This window comes from Anabrus simplex, chromosome 2 (assembly GCF_040414725.1).
Source record: "Anabrus simplex isolate iqAnaSimp1 chromosome 2, ASM4041472v1, whole genome shotgun sequence".
Taxonomy (NCBI): domain Eukaryota; kingdom Metazoa; phylum Arthropoda; class Insecta; order Orthoptera; family Tettigoniidae; genus Anabrus; species Anabrus simplex.
Window position 1 is genome coordinate 1,025,321,327 of NC_090266.1, and position 18,848 is coordinate 1,025,340,174.

Sequence of the window (18,848 nt, forward strand, 5' to 3'; positions counted from 1 at the left end):
ACATGTTTGCAGATGGCGGGTGCCGAAGTTATGGGATTCTGCAATGCTTGGCGCACCATACGACTGTCCTCCCTCAGGGTGGTGTTTCTTGGTCAACCCAAACCTGCAGACGTGATTGGGTGCCCTCATCTACCCATTGAGTCCAACATCGTGCCACTGTGACATCTGAATGGTCTGCATGCCTGGCAATTGCACGGCACAACCGACCAGCCCCATGCAGTCCTACAATGCGGCCTCTGTCAAATGCTGTCAGTTGGTGGATAGGCTGTCTAACGCATCTGTAAGGCATCATGTGTGTTTCGTACTGTACGTAGTCCTCTCTGCACGTCTTGCTTAACTGTCTGACTCACAGCACTTGACTGGTAAATACATATCAACAACAGGACGGTGTCATCACGAGTGGACTCTAATGGGCGTTCTGTACATTACAGATCCATGTAAATCTAATCATTTACTCGCACATCAATGGCATGCATGTATACTGAAATGATATAATATGGGACCACTCCTGGGTACTTAACATTTTTTGTCTGGCAATGTATGTATATATGTGTCAAATTACTGTATTTACTTGTGTATTAGAGTCCCTCGCATATTAGACCCCTCCTGGCTTTTTGAGATGAAGAAAATTAAAAAAAAATCTTGCATACAAGACCCCTCCAACATAATTCATCAGAGAAGAACAACGATTCCGCTTCAAAGTGGGTACAAACCCTACTGCAGCTCTGTTGACATCACACAAATTTGTGAATAGTTTGTCCATACAACCCATGCAATGAATACACATATCGAAGTCGTGCGGTACATCTGTGTTTCTTGGTTACGAAACGTCCACCTCCATAACATAGGCCTTCTGCAGCACTGTTAATGTCGCACAAATAGGTGAATAGTTTTGTATTCGACCCGCGCATTGCAAGCGCGCATCAGTCATGTATATACTGTATGTTTGTGTTTTGTAGTTAAGAATGTCCGCCAGCATAATGGTTAGCAATATTAGCTGCCGTTCTCGGGAGTCTGAGTTCGATTCCTGGTACCGTATTGCCAGAGAGTTACGAATGGCAGGAAGGTTGACATGCGGTAAAAGTAGTACATGCAACTCCTTTCCGCTAGGGGCCTGTCTGAAAAGAGCTGCACCACACTGAGATGAGGAAACAAGTTTTATTTTAGTTAAGAAATATTCATGGGTGTTGCTATTAATGTAGCGGGCAAGATCATTAAGTGATTGTTTAATATCTCGTAACTCCGGCCAACATGGTTTTTTTTTTTTTTTTTTTTTTTTTGTTGGAGAGTAGTAGGTTTAAAACATAAAAACAATCCAATCATAATGATTGTTTTACTTGCTAACATACATCGCAAATAATAACAATAATAATAATTTGACACCCCCACTTAATGATTTTCGGAGATGCCAAACAAAACATACTGTGCGTGAATAACAAAAAGTGGAGACAACGATCGTACGAAATGAAACATTGTGATGATAAAACTTCAGTTATCCAAAGAATGCTTCCAGTCACTATGTATTACATTCGGAAGTACAACTTGTAACGTGCTAGTTATCAGCTGGTGGTTTCGCACGCTTCCTGCAGCATGGCTCTATTCGGAAGGAGTGGCTTCTGCTACACATACACCAACTGGGAATATCAGAGACCATCTCTAGAAACCATTTGGGAATAGATTCTCACTGTTTGGATGCTATAGTCGGAAATGAAACTATTTTTTATTTTAAAAAAAAAAAAAAAAAAAAAAAAAAAAGGCGAGACCTTAAATGCTCTCAATGCATGGCTGACGAGATGGCAGTGAAGATGATGTCATTTGGAATGACGAAATGCCGGTAGCAGGGAAGTTGGCGGCGCAAGATGATAATTCAGGTGAAAGCAGTGATTAGGTTTACTCAGATGTACTGTGTGGTAGGTCTACTGCTCAACTGACAGAGACAAATGACTGGCCATTAAGTTCTTTTGTATCGATATTGTATAATATGATAATATAATACCCTTATCCCTTTCCTCTACGGGGTTGAGTATGAAGTGAGATGAATATTTGTAGTGAGTTTTTACGACTGTATGCCCTTCCTTATGTCAACTTAATCGGAGAAATTAATGAGATGAAACGAATGATGTGATATGAGTAACTAAAACCGACTACTGGTATATTTACTTTATATGTAAGCATAAAGTCATGTTCACCATTTATTGCCTTTTTGCATTTAGAAATAATGCCTTTCAATGAAAATAGCCAGTATAACTCAAATACATTCATAAGTTTGTTAAAGAATAGTGTAGATTGTTTACGTGTATAATTTACACTTTTTATAGCCTAGAAGCCATGTGTTCACTGCACAAAATTTGAGGTTATCGCATGTTGGAAACCCCCCTTACATTTTTTGTCTGTAAAAGTGGAGAAAGGGGGTCTAATACGTGAGTAAATACGGTACCTAATTCTGTTCCTTTCTGTAAAACACTTCTACCATTTAGCACTAACAACTTTGTCATCTTTATTGGGCTCCCACCTCCTTATACTCTTATCACTGCTCACTAGTCAAGCCAGTTTCTGTGTATGTACTGCCTATAACTCCTCTAAACAAACCTCTGTAACTTACGTGTACCCTTGCAGTGAATGTCATCTGAGCGTAGATCCATATTCTCATTTAAATCCCCGATCCATGGTGATATCCATTGAAGAATTTGTTCATTTTTTAATTTTTTTATGATGTGCGCATCATTCCTTGAAGTTTTAGAAATGAACACATAATGTTTCCTTTTTTCATTCATACTGCTACAATAAGTAACAAATGAATGTATGGTTAGATATATGAAGGCTCACCTTGAGATCATTTATGGCTGACTGGTTAGCTAGCTTTACACACATGGAAGAAAGAGGTGCATTTGAAGCCATCTTGCACCTTATGAGGAAATTATGTGTGTTTGAACACTCCATATTGCATGAAAATTGGTAGGACAGCTCAAATATGGTCATTGAGAACAGCTGTAGGATTATTTTCTCTATAAAATTATGCATTTGATCAAACAAATAACTTAAAGTAGTTGAAGTTAATTACATTACGCTAGGACATTTGGTCAGTATTTATGTGCACTGTTGTCAAATGTGTTCATTTTTATGCTGCATTGTGTGTCATACACTTCATTGAAAAGACAGTGACACATCTCATCCTTATCAATACTTGAGTGTACACTAGGTAAGTAATTGCCTTTTATGTATCACACTTGTATTGATAATATAATTAACTTATGTAGGGTGCTTTACAGGCATTTTTATCATTGCAACCTAATGTCATAGCGTAATGTTTTTAACTGCAACTACTTGAAGTTACTAGTTTGGTCAAGTGTGTAATTTTACACAAAAAAGAAACCTACAGCTGTTTTCAATGGCCTTATTTGAGCTTTCCTACCAATTTTCACCCACTGTGGGTATGGGACACAGATGAAGAATACACCTACGGTATCCCCTGCCTGTCTTAAGAGGTTACTAAAAGGGGCCCCAGGGGCTCTCAACTTGGTAGCGTGGGTTGGCGACCACGGGGTTCTTAGCTGAGTCCTGGCATTGGTTCCACTGACTTGTGCCAGGTTCCTCACTTTTATTTATCCTGTCTGACCTCCCTTGGTTAACTCTTGTTCTTTTCTGACCCGATGGTATTTTTTGCTATTTGTTTTATGCCACACTGACACAAATAGGTCTTATGGCAATGATGGGATAGGAAAGGCCTAGGAATGGGAAGGAAGTGGCCGTGGCCTTAATTAAGGTACAGCCTGGTGTGAAAATGGGGAAACCACGGAAAACCATCTTCAGGGCTGCTGACAGTGTGGTTCAAACCCGATGGTATTAGAGCATTCGAGGCCTAGGGAGTGTTTAATTTTCACGCCCTTTGTGACCCTTGCCTTTCTTCATCTGTTACTTCATTTTCAAAGTGATGGATCCCTTCTTTTCCTTCTTGTTTTCTCTCTCTAAACCCCCTCCCCCCCCGTGGGTGGGGGACGCAGACAAAGAATACACCCACAGTGTCGTAAGAGGTGACTAAAAGGGCCAACCAGGGGATGATTGAATAATAACCATGAAACTAGCTGTGATTAGTACCATCACGTGGTGAACACCATGAGTCGCCTTTACTTGCGAGTTGTACCACTATGTTAGGTACACAATAGGTTTGTGATTAGTAGCAGCAGAGAGTGGTTCACTGTGGGTTTTCAGTACTTGTGATTAGTACCACTACATGCGGAACATCACGGGCTTATGTTGCCTGTGACTTGTACCATTAAGTGAGAAACACCATGGGTCTGGGCATCGCCGGTGATTAGTACCACTATATGAGCGACACTGTTGGTCTGCGTTGCCTGTGATTCATACCCACTATGTGAGGAACACCATGGGATAGTACGAGTCCCTGTGATTGGTACACCTATGTGAGGAACACCATGGGTTTGTGTTGCCTACGAGTGGCGCCATTACGTGAGAAACACCATAGGTCTGCATTACCTGTATGACGCACAATACTTGTAAGTAGTACCATAATGTTTGGAACACCGTAAGTTTCTGCTACCTTTGGTTAGTACCTCAACTTGAGAAAAACCATCGTTCTACTTTACTAGCAATAAGTGCCATTATGAGGGACCGTTGACCTGGATTTTGAACCCCTTTAGACCAGCATCATCGATTCAGGATTGTGCTTTGGAAGCAGTCCCTTGGTCAGTAATGTGGTTTCTGGGAAGGTGAGGCATTGCGGGTGAGATACACTGATTGTTTTGAATTCATATTCATCCATTCATTCTTCATTATCACGTTTTGGATTCCGGTCAGTGGATGAATTTTGTACTTTTAAATTGTCATTGCATTTAGTCTCATTTTGTACCATAGGGGCTGATGACCTACATGTTAAGCCCCTTTAAATAATAATAATAATAATAATAATAATAATAATAATAATAATAATCATCATCATCCACCAATTTTCATGCAATTTGGAGTGTTTGAACAAAATACTTCCCTCATTAGACCATTCTTGCATAACCACTAAAACTTGGAGCCTAGATTTCAGTGCGGTAACTGGTCATACTTCTATGCAGTAACTGGTCAGAATGCAAACTCATTTGTGAATAGAAAATGTTATCGAACCTGCTTTGTGGTTTTGTAGGGAGATTCTAGTAGGCTTACTTCTTGTGTTTATGTAAATCTGATTGCAGAACTAACATTCAGGCTAGAGATACTTGCTACTTGCTTAAACAATTTTGCATTGTAACTTATTTCTGCATAAAAATACAAGCTATGATCACACATTGTAGGAAAAGTTCACATTAGTTTGGCTTCATTCAAAAAGAATGCCAGATGTTGGTCAACACACTTCCTCCTCCTGTCCAGTGTTGTTCACGGTTGATGTGTACAAGTAATTTGTGAATAATTGCTTTCTGAAGATTGATATTATAAAATAAAAGAGGATCCATGCTCTATGGGGGGTTTATCTTTGATGTTTCACAACAGCTGAGCACTAACCATGCTGATCACTGTCATAATTACATAAATCCTATGCTAATGGCTGCATGTATGCAGTCTATTGCTGTTTGCTAAAAAAGAAAAGGCAAGCTTTATTTCTCAACCCATCATCAATCACCACCGATCTGCATTTACGGTAGATCAGTAGCCCAGGTGGCAGATTCCCTATCTGTTGTTTAATTAGTCTCTTTATAAATAATTGCAAAGAATTTGGAAATTTATTGAACATCTCCCTTAGTAAATTATTCCAATCCCTAACTCCCCTTCCTATAAAAGAATATTTGCCCCAGTTTTTTCTCTTGAATTCCAACTTTATCTCATACTGTGATCTTTCTTACTTTCAAAAACACCACTCAGACTTGCTCGTCTACTAATGTCATTCCACACAATCTCTCCACTGACAGCTTAGAACATACCACTTAGGAGATAGGGACCTGCGCTCAGATGGCCCTCACTTGAACTACAGTGGTACGTATAAGTTAGGAAGTTCGTTTAGAAGGGTGCTAGGGAGGTACATTCAGGGAAACAGGGTGGACTAGAGAGCAGTGATAAGGGTACAGCGGTCTTGAAGTCAGTTCAGGATGACATAAAAATTTCAGTGTTGAACTGTAGAAGTATTGTAAAGAAAAGAATAGAATTAAGTAATTTAATAGATTTTTAATTTAATTTTTTTATAATTGGCTCTTAAGTTGCACTGACATAGATAGGTCTTATGGCAACTGTGGTATAGGAAAGGGCTAGGAGTGGAAAGGAAGTGGCCATGGTTATATTACAGCCCCAGCATTTGCCTGGTGTGAAAATGCGAAAACACAGAAAACCGCCTTCAAGGCTGCCGACATTGGGATTCGAACCCACTATCTCCCGGGTGCAAGCTCACAGCTGCGCGACCCTAATTACTTGGCAAACTCACCCGGTAATTTAATAGATTTGCACTTGCCGGATATTGTAATAGGAGTTGAATCATGGCTGAGAAGTAATATAATGGATGCAGACATTTTATCATGTAACTGGAGTGTTTATTGTAGAGATAGGATAGGGATGTTAGGAGGGGGAAGTATTAATTCTGGTGAAAGAAAAATTTGTAACCTACAAACAATTTTAAAATGACAAACATGAAATTGTAGGTGTAAGGCTAATCTCTAAAGATAACAGGCAACTTGATGTTTTGGGAGTATACAGTCCTGGAAAGGGTGGAACAGATCCTGATTCAGAATTATTTTTTGAAGGTAATCAACTATGTGGGGAATGGATATGGAAGGAATGTGATTGTAGTGTGTTATCTCAGTTTACCAAACGTCAGTTGGGAAGGTAATGCGAATGACAGGAAGCTAATCTGGGAAGGTCAGCTGAATCAGAAAGTGATGAAACCAACTAAAGGGAAGAATATTCTGCACATGGTGCTGGTAAAACTAGACGAACTGTATAGAGAAACCAAACTAATAGATGTATTAGTGATCATGAAGCTGTTTTTGTCATAGTTATAGAAAGGAAGGTCATAAAAGTAAGATTACTAGGCAGTACTCTATACAGAATAACATCATCCACAAAAAGCCTTATCTCTGATTCCACTTCTTTAATTATATCACTAATATATGAAAGAAAACATGAAGGTCCAATAATACTGGCTTGAGGAATTCCCTTCTTAATTATTACGGGGTCAGATAAAAGCTTCACCTACTCTAATTCTCTGAGATCTATTTTCTAGTAATATAGCCACCCATCAGTCACTCTTTTGTCTAGTTCAATTGCACTAATTTTTGCCAGTAGTCTCCCATGATCTACCCTAACAAATGCCTTAGATAGGTCAATCGCGATACAGTTCATTTGATGTCCCTGCTATATCGATTTCCTGATCTGCTATATCTTGCTGGAATCCTGCAAGTTGAGCTTCAGTGGAATAACCTTTCCTAAACCTGAACTGCCTTCCATCGAACCAGTTATTAATTGTGTAAACATGTCTAACACAATCAGAAGGAATGCTTTCCCAAAGCTTACATATACAATGCATGTCAAACTGACTGGCCTGTAATTTTCAGCTTTATGTCTATCACCCTTGCTTTTATACACAGAGACTACTACAGCAACTCTCCATTCATTTGGTATAGCTTCTTCATGCAAACAATAATCACATAAGTACTTAAGATATGGTACTATATCCCAACCCAATGTCTTTAGTATATCCCTAGAAATCTTATCAATTCCACCTGCTTTTCTAGTTTTCAACTTTTGTATCTTACTGTAAACATCTTTGTTATCGTAGGTAAAATTTAATATTTTGTTAGTATTAGTCACCTCCTCTATATGGACATCATCCCTGTAACCAGCAATCTTTACATACTGTTGACAATACTTCTGCCATCTGTAGATCCTTGCATACACACTCCCCTGGTTTATTAATGATTCCTGGAATGTCCTTCTTGGAATCTGTTTCTGCCTTGAAGTATCTATACATACCCTTCCATTTTTCACTAAAATTTGTATGACTGCCAATTATGCTAACCAACATGTTATCAATGATGATGATGATGATGATGATGATGATGATGATGATGATGATTATTATTATTATTATTTTAAGCGGCCTAACATTGAAGGTCATCGGCCCCTGATGTTATCCTTAGCTGACTTCTTTGCTAGATTCAATTTCCTAGTAAGTTCCTTCAATTTCTCCTTACTTCCACCCACTTAACGCAACACATCACACAGCCACGTCACATACATTACTGGATTTGATTGTGACGAATAACCCTGACGGGGTACTGACCCACGGGCAAATGTCTGCTTGCGGACTATCCAATCACCACTTAATTTATTTAGCTTATTCACTTAAATTCCCCAAGTACAGACCTAAATTAATTACATTCCGAGACCTAAAAAGTATAAATAACGAATCCCTATTAGAAGACGATGCTTGTATACCTTGGCAAAATGTCCATATTTTAGATAATACAGATGATAAAATGGAGTTCTTAAACACACAGCTGCTAGCTCCTCTCAGTAAACACGCACCAAAATGCACTGCTCGCGTAACACGCCCTGCGGCTCCGTGGATGACTCAGGAAATACGAGACTTAATGACAGAGAGACAAAGCTTTCAGAAAATTTAAAAGTAGCCAAGTACCAAATGATTAGTCTGTGGGATGGGGTTAAAGCAGTTGTTGAGGAATGTGAAAACAGGTATGTACTGGTACTTATAAAGGTGGTAACAAATGATAAAAACCTGCTATATTATAACAGAGAATTAAGGAGACTGAGAAGGATGTGCAGGTTGGAAGAATTAGATTTAGAAATGATTGTGGAAGTAAGGAGAAATTGAAGGAATTTACTAGGAAATCAAATCTAACGAAGAACTCAGCTAAGGAAAACATGATGGCAAGCGTAATTGGCAGTCATACAAATTTTAGTGAAAAATGGAAGGGTATGTATAGGTACTTTAAGGCAGGAACAGGTACTAAGGAGGACATTCCAGGAATCATTAATGAACAAAGGGAGTGTGTATGCGAGGATCTTAAGAAGGCAGAAGTATTGAGTCGGCAGATTGTTGGTTGCAAGTGTAATGTCCCAATAGAGGAGGTGACAAATACTAATGGAGTATTGAAATTTAGCCCACCTATGATAACAAAGACATTTACAATAATATACAGAAGTTAAAAACTAGAAAAGCAGCTGGAATTGATAAGATTTCTGGCAATATACTAAACACAATGGGTTGGGATATAGTACCATATCTGAAGTAGTTATTTGATTACTGTTTGCATGAAGGAGCTATACCAAATTAATGGAGCCGTTATAGTAGTTATAGTAGATGGGAAAGAAGTAGAGCATAGCATAATGGATGAGAGTGATACAATAAAGCTCTTAACAGGGAATGTAGAATGTTTGACGACAGTGCCCAATATAATAGGGACACAGGAACTATACTCCAATAATAGCCCAAGCAATGCCTTAGATGACCCCATAAGCTTAATGTTATGGAACGTAGAGGGACTAAGGAGCACCCTAAACCAAATGCCAATAAATATTATAGACACGGACATTGTAATACTAGTGGAGACATTCTTAACAGATCCATTATCAATACAAGGATACTACACAACACACAGTCTGTCATTGCAAGGGGCAAAAGGACGACCCAGTGGAGGAATATCTTGCTTCGAAAAACTGGAACTGACTCCAATGAGAACTGTATACAGAACACCACACCTTTTGCTGGTCAAAACCACGTTTACATTATTGATATGTGCATACCTTTAGCCAGATACCCAAGAAGACATCATAATAGACTTGCTCAAGGAAGCAGTAAACATTATAAGAAAGAATTAACCCCTCATCATAGCAGGTGATCTAAACTGTCGCATAGACATGCCAAATCAGAAAACACGACTGGTGAGAGAATACCTAGAATCTGAAGGACTCATGCTAGTAAACAAGCCAGCGGAACCAACGTACATCTGTCACAATGGACACAGTATCGTAGATCTTGTTTTCGTAAACCATAAAATCACTCCAAGTAATAGATGATTCACCAATGACCCCTATCAGAAAACATCTACCTATCAAGATAACTGTAACAGTGAAACACTTAGAACTGAAGAGCCAACAGGTGAAGACTAAATACAAAAGAATAACCAATCTAGCAGCCTTCCAGGAAATCACTCCAACATTGGAAATTATTCAAAGTGACATAACCAAAGGCAACATAAATGAGGCAACCCAGGAGATAGAACAGGTAATATGAATGGGAATGGTAAAGACTGGGGACAGGACGAGGAAAGCAAAATCATGGTTTGATCAAGAATGGTATATTCTTCAGAAAGATACTCTTATAGCTCACCACAAAGCAAGGCCCTCACGCAAAGAAAGCGAATTACAAATCTAGGCGATGAAGAGAAGAATATCTAAGGCTTTATTAAAAGAAAAAAGAGAAAAACATAGAGATGAAGATGGAGAGAAACTAGTCAAAGAGGCAAAATTAAATCCGTTTATAACTCTAAAGCCAGGAAAGCCGCACTTCCCTCATGATATTGCCATAGAAGACTGGGAAGAACATTTTAGGAAAGTGCTGAACAAGGACAACTTATCTGTAACTACAGTAGATAATATCGTACAGGGAGAACAAAAACTCTTTCAGGACTTCACCGATGAGGAAGAAAAAATTCCATAAGGGACTTGGAAGCTGCAGAAATTGATGGCATTTTCAACGAACATATACAAACTACAGAAAATATACTAACAACATGGACATCGCTCTTCAATTGTGCGTGGAAATGAACGAAATCCCTGACACCTGGCGACACTCAATGATGAAGATCTTATATAAAGGAAAGGCAAACACAAGTTGCCCGGATTCATATCGTGGAATTGCCTTAGAAAGCAATATCTTTAAATATTTACCAGGTTACTAACGAGACTGATAGAAGAGGTAGACCACGCCTTACCGGAAGAGCAATTCGGCTTTCGACGAGGGAGATCTACAATGAATGCGATAAAGAATCTGATTGACAACATAACGGATGCCCTCAGACATCCAAAAGGGAAACTTCAAGTGATCTTCGTAGACTACAACAAAGCGTTTGACCTAGTTGACAGGGAAAAGCTACTGAAGAAACTGGGAAACATAATAGGATATATGAATCCTTTAACGAACATCATTAGGACCATTCTTGGTTATAATTATATCTCTGTAAACGATAACGTCTCTATCTCGAATCCCATAATGCAGCTGAACGGAATACTACAGGGTGATCCAATAAGCCCCATACTCTTCAATATAGCGGTCTTACACCTAATACCCACTATAAAAGCCGAAGGCGACGAGATACATGTATGCAGATGACATGGTACTCGTATCAAAAAAACACGAAAAACTACAGGCTGCTTTCAACAAGCTGAACATTTGGGCAGAGGACAATAAATTCAGAATTAATCGACAAAAGACGGTACAGATGATCTTCCGCAAGGGAGGCAGAACAGCATTAACAGAAAAAATTCGCTATCAAAATGGAGGAGAAACTATGCCAATCGTAAACAACTTTAAATATTTTGGCATTACATTACAGACGTCAGGAACTACTTATCAGTCAGTCAGTCAGTCAGTCAGTCCTGATCTGCATTTAGGGCAGTCGTCCAGGTGGCAGATTCCCTACCTGTTGTTTTCCTAGCCTTTTCTTAAATGATCGCAAAGAAATTGGAAAATTATTGAACACTTCCCTTGGTAAGTTATTCCAGTCCCTAACTCGCCTTCCTATAAACGAATATATGCCTTATTTGTCCTCTTGAATTTCAACTTTATCTTCATATAGTGATCTTCCCTACTTTTAAAGACATCACTCAAACTTATTCGTCTACTGATGTCCTCCCACGCCATCTCTCCACTCACAGCTCGGAACATACAACTTATTACATGTAACTAATCTCATGATTAGACCCGTATTGAACTATGCTATGATATACTAACAATTTGTTGGTTGTTTTGATCCACCTTTTCATCATCATCATGACTCTAATCACGCATGATGCAAAATTACAGTCTTTTTAAATAACATTATTTAAAGAGCACAATTCTTAACTAAAATTCTCAATACTGAAATATTACTGTATTCTAGAAACCAACGCACTTTAGAAACTGTGGCTCCTATATAATAACATCCAATATTTATATTTATGACTCAAATTTTAATTCCAAATTATAGTTGAATCAATTTTATTTTAACATTGCAAACAATTTTTAGCCAAATTTTCAAATTGTAAAAACTGTGTTTTGGACGTCAATGTGTTTTAGAATTAAGAGTTACTCCATTTTAACATTGCAAATCATATTGTCATAATTTTTAATGTGTATATTATTCATATGTTTTAAATATTGTTATCACTGAAATTAGATTTACAATGTAATGAAATTTGTAACAACTATCCAAATATGAAAAACCTTGAGACAAATGTATAGGCTGATGATGCTTGTGAATAAAGTGAAACATGTCCCGGTAAATTAGTGTTGTAACATTACAACCTAGCAACACAAACTAATTCGTATTGAAAAGGTGGATCAAAACAACCAACAAATTGTTAGTATATCATATCACATACAACTTAATCGAGCAGCTCGTCTCCTTTATCCCAAGTCTCCCCAGCCCAAACTTTGCAACATTTTTGTAACGCTACTCTTTTGTCAGAAATCACGCAGAACAAATCGAGCTGCTTTTCTTTGGATTTTTTCCAGTTCTTGAATCAAGTAATCCTGGTGAGGGTCCCATACATTGGAACAATACTCTAGTTGGGGTCTTACCAGAGACTTATATTCCCTCTCTTTACATCCTTACTATAACACCTGAATACCCTCATAACCATGTGCAGAGATCTGTACCCTTTATTAACAATCATATTTATGTGATTACCCCAATGAAGGTCTTTTCTTATGTTAACACCTAGGTACTTACAATGATCCCCAAAAGGAACTTTCAACCCATCAACGCAGTAATTAAAACTGAGCAGACTTTTCCTATTTGTGAAACTCACAACCTGACTTTTAACCCCGTTTATCATCGTACCATTGCCCACCGTCCATCTCACAACACTATCGAGGTCACCCTGCAGCCGCTCACTATCTTGTAATTTATTTATTACTCTGTACAGAATAACATCATCTGCAAACAGCCTCATCTCTGATTCCACTTCTTTACATATATCATTGATATATATAAGAAAACATAAAGGTCCAATAATACTGGCTTGAGGAATTCCCCTCTTAATTATTACAGGGTCAGATAAAGCTTCGCTTACTCTAATTCTGAGTTCTATTTTCTAGAAATATAGCCACCCATTCAGTCACCCTTTTTTTCTAGTCCAATAGCACTCATTTTTGCCAGTAGTCTTCCATGATCTATCCTATCAAATGCCTTAGATAGGTCAATCGCAATACAGTCCATTTGGCCTCCTGAATCCAGGATATCTACTATACCTTGCTGAAATCCTACAAGCTGAGCTTCAGTGGAATAACATTTCCTAAACCCAAACTGCCTTCTGTCAAACCAGTTATTAATTTTGCAGACATGTCTAATATAATCAGAAAGAATGCTTTCCCAAAGCTTACATGCAATGCATGTCAAACTGACTGGCCTGTAATTTTCAGCTTTATGTTTATCACCCTTTCCTTTATATACAGGGGCTACTATAGCAACTCTCCATTCATTTGGCAAAGTTTCTTCATGCAAACAATAATCAAACAAGTACTTCAGATATGGTACTATATCCCAACCCATTGTCTTTAGTATATCCCCCGAAACCTTATCAATTCCACCTGCTTTTCTAGTTTTCAACTTTTGTATCTTACTGTAAATGTCATTGCTGTCATAGGTAAATTTTAATACTTCTTTAGTATTAGTCACCTCCTCTATCTGGACATTACCGGGCGAGTTGGCCATGCGTGTAGAGGCGCGTGGCTGTGAGCTTGCATCCGGGAGATAGTAGGTTCGAATCCCACTATCGGCAGCCCTGAAGATGGTTTTCCGTGGTTTCCCATTTTCACACCAGGCAAATGCTGGGGCTGTACCTTAATTAAGGCCACGGCCGCTTCCTTCCAACTCCAAGGCCTTTCCTATCCCATTGTCGCCATAAGACCTATCTGTGTCGGTGCGACGTAAAGCCCCTAGCAAAAAAAACAAACTATCTGGACATTATCCTTTTAACCAACAATCTTTACATACTGCTGACTGAATACTTCTGCCTTTTGAAGATCCTCGTATACACACTCCCCTTGTTCATTAATTATTCCTGGAATGTCCTTCTTGGAACCTGTTTCTGCCTTAAAGTACCTATACATACTCTTCCATTTTTCACTAAAATTAGTGTGGCCACCAATTATGCTTGCCATCATGTTATCCTTAGCTGACTTCTTTGCTAGATTCAATTTCCTATAAGTTCCTTGAATTTTTTCTTACTTCCGTAACCATTTCTAACTCCATTTCATTCCAACCTGCACCTCCTTCTTAGTCTCTTTACTTCTGTTATAATATAGTGGGTCCTCACGATTCCTTACCACCTTTAAAGGTTCAAACCTATTTTCACATTCCTCAAGAGTTGCTTTAAACCCATCCCAGAATCTGTTTAAATTTTTATTTACAATTTTCCAGCGATCATAGTTACTTTTTAAAAACTCCCTCATGCCTGTTTTATCAGCCATATGGTACTACCTAATAGTCCTAATTTTAATACCTTCCTTTCTTTTATATTTATTTTTAATTACCACAAAAACAGCTTCATGATCACTAATACCATCTATTATTTCGGTTTCTCGATAGAGCTCATCTGGTTTTATCAGCACCACATCCAAAATATTCTTCCCCCTAGTTGGTTCCATCACTTTCTGAATCAGCTGCCCTTCCAATATTAACTTATTTTCCATTTGTTGTTCATGCTTCCTGTCATTCGCATTACCTTCCCAATTCACATTTGGTAAATTGAGATCACCTGCTACTATCACATTCCTTTCCATATCATTTCCAACATAGCTGATTATCTTATCAAATAATTCTGAATCAGCGTCAACGCTACCCTTTCCCGGTCTGTACACTCCAAAGACATCAAGTTGCCTATTATCTTTAGAGATGAGCCTTACACCCAGAATTTCATGTTTTTCATCCTTAACTTTTTTGTAGCTTACAAATTCTTCTTTTACCAGAATGAATACCCTCCCTCCTTCCATTCCTATCCTATCTCTACGATACACACTCCAGCTCCCTGAGAATATTTCTACATCCATTATATCATTTCTCAGCCATGATTGAACTCCTATTACAATATCTGGTAAGTATATATCTATTAAATTACTTAATTTGATTCCTTTGTTTACAGTACTTCTACAGTTGAGCACTAACAGTTTTATGTCATCCCTACTTGATTTCCAGTTCCCTGTTCGTTTAACACCGCTTCCCAGGCCACCCCATTTCCCTGAGTGTACCTGCGTATAACCCTTCTAATCAAGTTTCCTAACTTCCACTGTGGTCTAAATGAAGGCCATCTGAGTGCAGATCCTGTCTCCTACCCACCCATTAGGATCTAGAAATCTCACTCCCAGTTTCCCACATACCTACTCTATAGTCTCATTTAAATCCCCAATTACTTTCCAGTCAGTATCCCTCCTACACAGTATTCCACTGATAACAATATCCACTTCCTTAAACTTTATCCATGCTGCATTTACTAGATCCCACACATCCTAACTATGTTGGTGCTTATACTTGCTTGCCTTATGTTGTTAGTACCAACGTGAAACACTACCACCTTCTCCTTTCCCTCTTCCTTCTCTTCTATTTTCCTCAACATCTGCCTTAAACTAATTCCTGGATAATACTCTACCCTGGTTCCCTTTCCGCCACACACTTTCCCCACATGTCTAACGATGGAATCCCCCATGACCAGAGCCTTATCCCTACCCACCTCATTTGATCCCCTCCCCTCCTGGTCAGCCCTATCTTTTCTGACAGCTGCAGAAGCTACTTCCTCTTCCCTTTTCTCCCTCCCATGACCCTGTTCCACCTGTCTTTCCCTTTCCACTACACTACATTTCCCTTTCCTACCTTTTCCCTTCCTCCTACCTCCACACATCTCAGCAACAGTTCCCTGTTCCTCATCTTCCCTCAGTTGTTCTAACTGCAGTGAGTCGTACCGATTTCTCACAGACAGCTATCCTGAATTCTGATCGTGAATAGAGCCCTTAGCCTGCCATCTCCTTCTACAGTTCCCCCATTTCCTTCCCATCCCTCCTTTATACCTACTGTATCCTGTACATTATTGGAGGGAGGCCTACTTTCTTTCCTGTCCTCTGAGAGAATCCTAATTATCTCCATCAAACTTTCCAACTCCTCCCTCATACTACTTAATGCCTGGCCACACCCACAGTTCCTACACTTGCACTCCTTAGCCATTATTTACAGAATAATGGGAAGAAAAGGAAAGATAAAATAACTTATTCTGTGCAAATAAAAATGAAAGGAAAGAAATATTGCCTATAAAAAATGAAAAGAAAGAAATATTGTCTAGGATAGTTCACAAAGATCACACAATAATATGGTAATTAATATAAGCTACTACTACACTACAAATACTACGACCGGGCGAGTTGGCCGTGCGCATAGAGGCGTGCTTGCATCCGGGAGATAGTAGGTTTGAATCCCACTGTCGGCAGCCCTGAAGATGGTTTTCCGTGGTTTCCCATTTTCACACCAGGCAAATGCTGAATTAAGGCCACGGCCGCTTCCTTCCAACTCCTAGGCCTTTCCTATCCCATCGTCGCCATAAGACCTATCTGTGTCTGTGCGACGTAAAGCCCCTAGCAAAAAAAAAAAAAAAAATACTACGGTACTTAGTTGTACGAATTTTTTTTCTACAACACCCTAACAGAATAAAAATTGCTGTTAATCACTGAAAACCAAACGTAGTACACAAGAATTAGGTCTACTCAATTCTAAACTGCAGTTAAGTCTTCCGTAATTACTGCAACAGAATTCTAGTAAGAGAGTTAATACAGATACCACAGATACTATACATACTACTGATACTACACTACACAAATATTTCACAGTAATAGAATAAATTTATAATAAGATACCTACTATAATACACTACAATGATTTTAAACTACGTTCAGACGTATCCTAATTATAATACAACAGGTTATTATTAAGCACAAACTGAAATGGAAATTACAATTAAAGTTTGATGTTTGCAAGACTACTCAAAATAATTGAATAAGCACTCTAATTTCTAATAAGTCACTACAATACCCTACAACAGTTTTTAAACTACGTTGAGACATATCCTAATTACAATAGGTTATTATTAAGCACAACTAGAAATGAAAATTGCAATTAGGCCTAAGGTTTGAAATTTGCAAGAACTACCGTACTCAAGGATTACCAATAAAGTTAAACGCATAGACAGAAGATTATTTCTTTAGTATTACATTATTCTACAATGCTCTAATAGAAATGAAACCTTGCATTTGATTAAATGCTTAAGTACCGAAAGGATTGCCGTACACATAAAAAACACAAATATAATAGGCAAGATACTATCTAATATACCTTATCTTCACTACAATTCTCAACTGAAATGTGGTTATGTGATTATTACAGCTGGTGGATTACTATTATTTTCCCTACTCCACAGGACAGAGAATAAGTGTCCTTAATTAGGCCTACTGAAAAATACGAGGTTGTCTACAATAATTTATCCTACTACTCCAGGGACTTGAATTGCAATTACTGGGATATATGAACTTTATTGTTATTAGCTAACTACTCATAAATACTGAAAGATCGAGGGAGCAAAATATAAATTACGGATACTTTCACTACCTACTCAGAACTACAAATGATTGGAATACAAGATCAGCTGATTTTTATTTATATTTACTTGGCTACACTACACCCTTTGTTCACGACTGTAGCCAACAATGCAATATTTGAATATGACGAGCGACAATAATCAATAACAATACGACTGTTAACTATTACCGTGTAGTCTCTTTAACTTCTTTTTAAATGGAAGTATACAGGTGTATTGTGTTTTTTAATGTAGTAAATTATTACCTTCGCGATAGTTTGAACGGATATCTATACGAAATACCGGAGAAGTTGTGGCGGAAGTTACGGTACTATTCCTTATGATAATCTGCCTTTGTAAGTATTATACCAATGAACCTACAGATATTTACAAATATTTTAAAAGTTAATATTATTACCTAAAGTATTTCCTAATCCTAAATTCGAAACAAGGTACATCTAGCTAGCCTACTTAACCTAGAAAATGTAATTTACTGAAGACCAACTGAATTACTTGTTATAAAATTTTAAATATCACTACTCCCAATTTCTACCAACAAGCACTAAACACCACTATATAAATAGCACTAAATGAATCACAATTACACAAAATTAAGCTAATTCAATAGGTTTTAACTACTTTATCACTACAATAATGCAAGAGCTCTCTCAACAGCCAACCATTCTCAGGCGCATCCAACAATGCAATCCAGACACAATCCAGACACATACCAGACACATCAAGGATAGAGTGGCTGCGGCCATAATTTTAATGAATGACATCTTGATCTTATGCAAACTTTTGGTTGAAGTCGCTATGAAATTGTTCCATGCAAAAATATATCCGATAATGACATACGGACGAGAATTGATATGGGAACATCTCACTAAAGGAAATATTCGAGACATTGAAAGTGTAAAAGCAATCTACAGTACATGAAAAAGGTATTATGTTTGTCCAAATTCACTCCTTCAAGACTATGTTACAAGCTGACAAGAGAACTCTTCTATACAGAAAAACTA

General features: G+C 38.1%; 2 protein-coding genes across 5 annotated transcripts in view; one reads left to right on the plus strand and one right to left on the minus strand.

The window, feature by feature from the left end:
* Nucleotides 1–18,848, plus strand: part of Cpr (Cytochrome P450 reductase) — a 576,566-nt gene that overhangs the window by 531,760 nt on the left and 25,958 nt on the right. The gene's annotated exons all lie outside the window — the stretch shown is intronic.
* The window catches only part of LOC136864651 (lymphocyte antigen 75), a 350,542-nt gene that overhangs the window by 92,791 nt on the left and 238,903 nt on the right, over nt 1–18,848 (minus strand). The window lies entirely within an intron of this gene.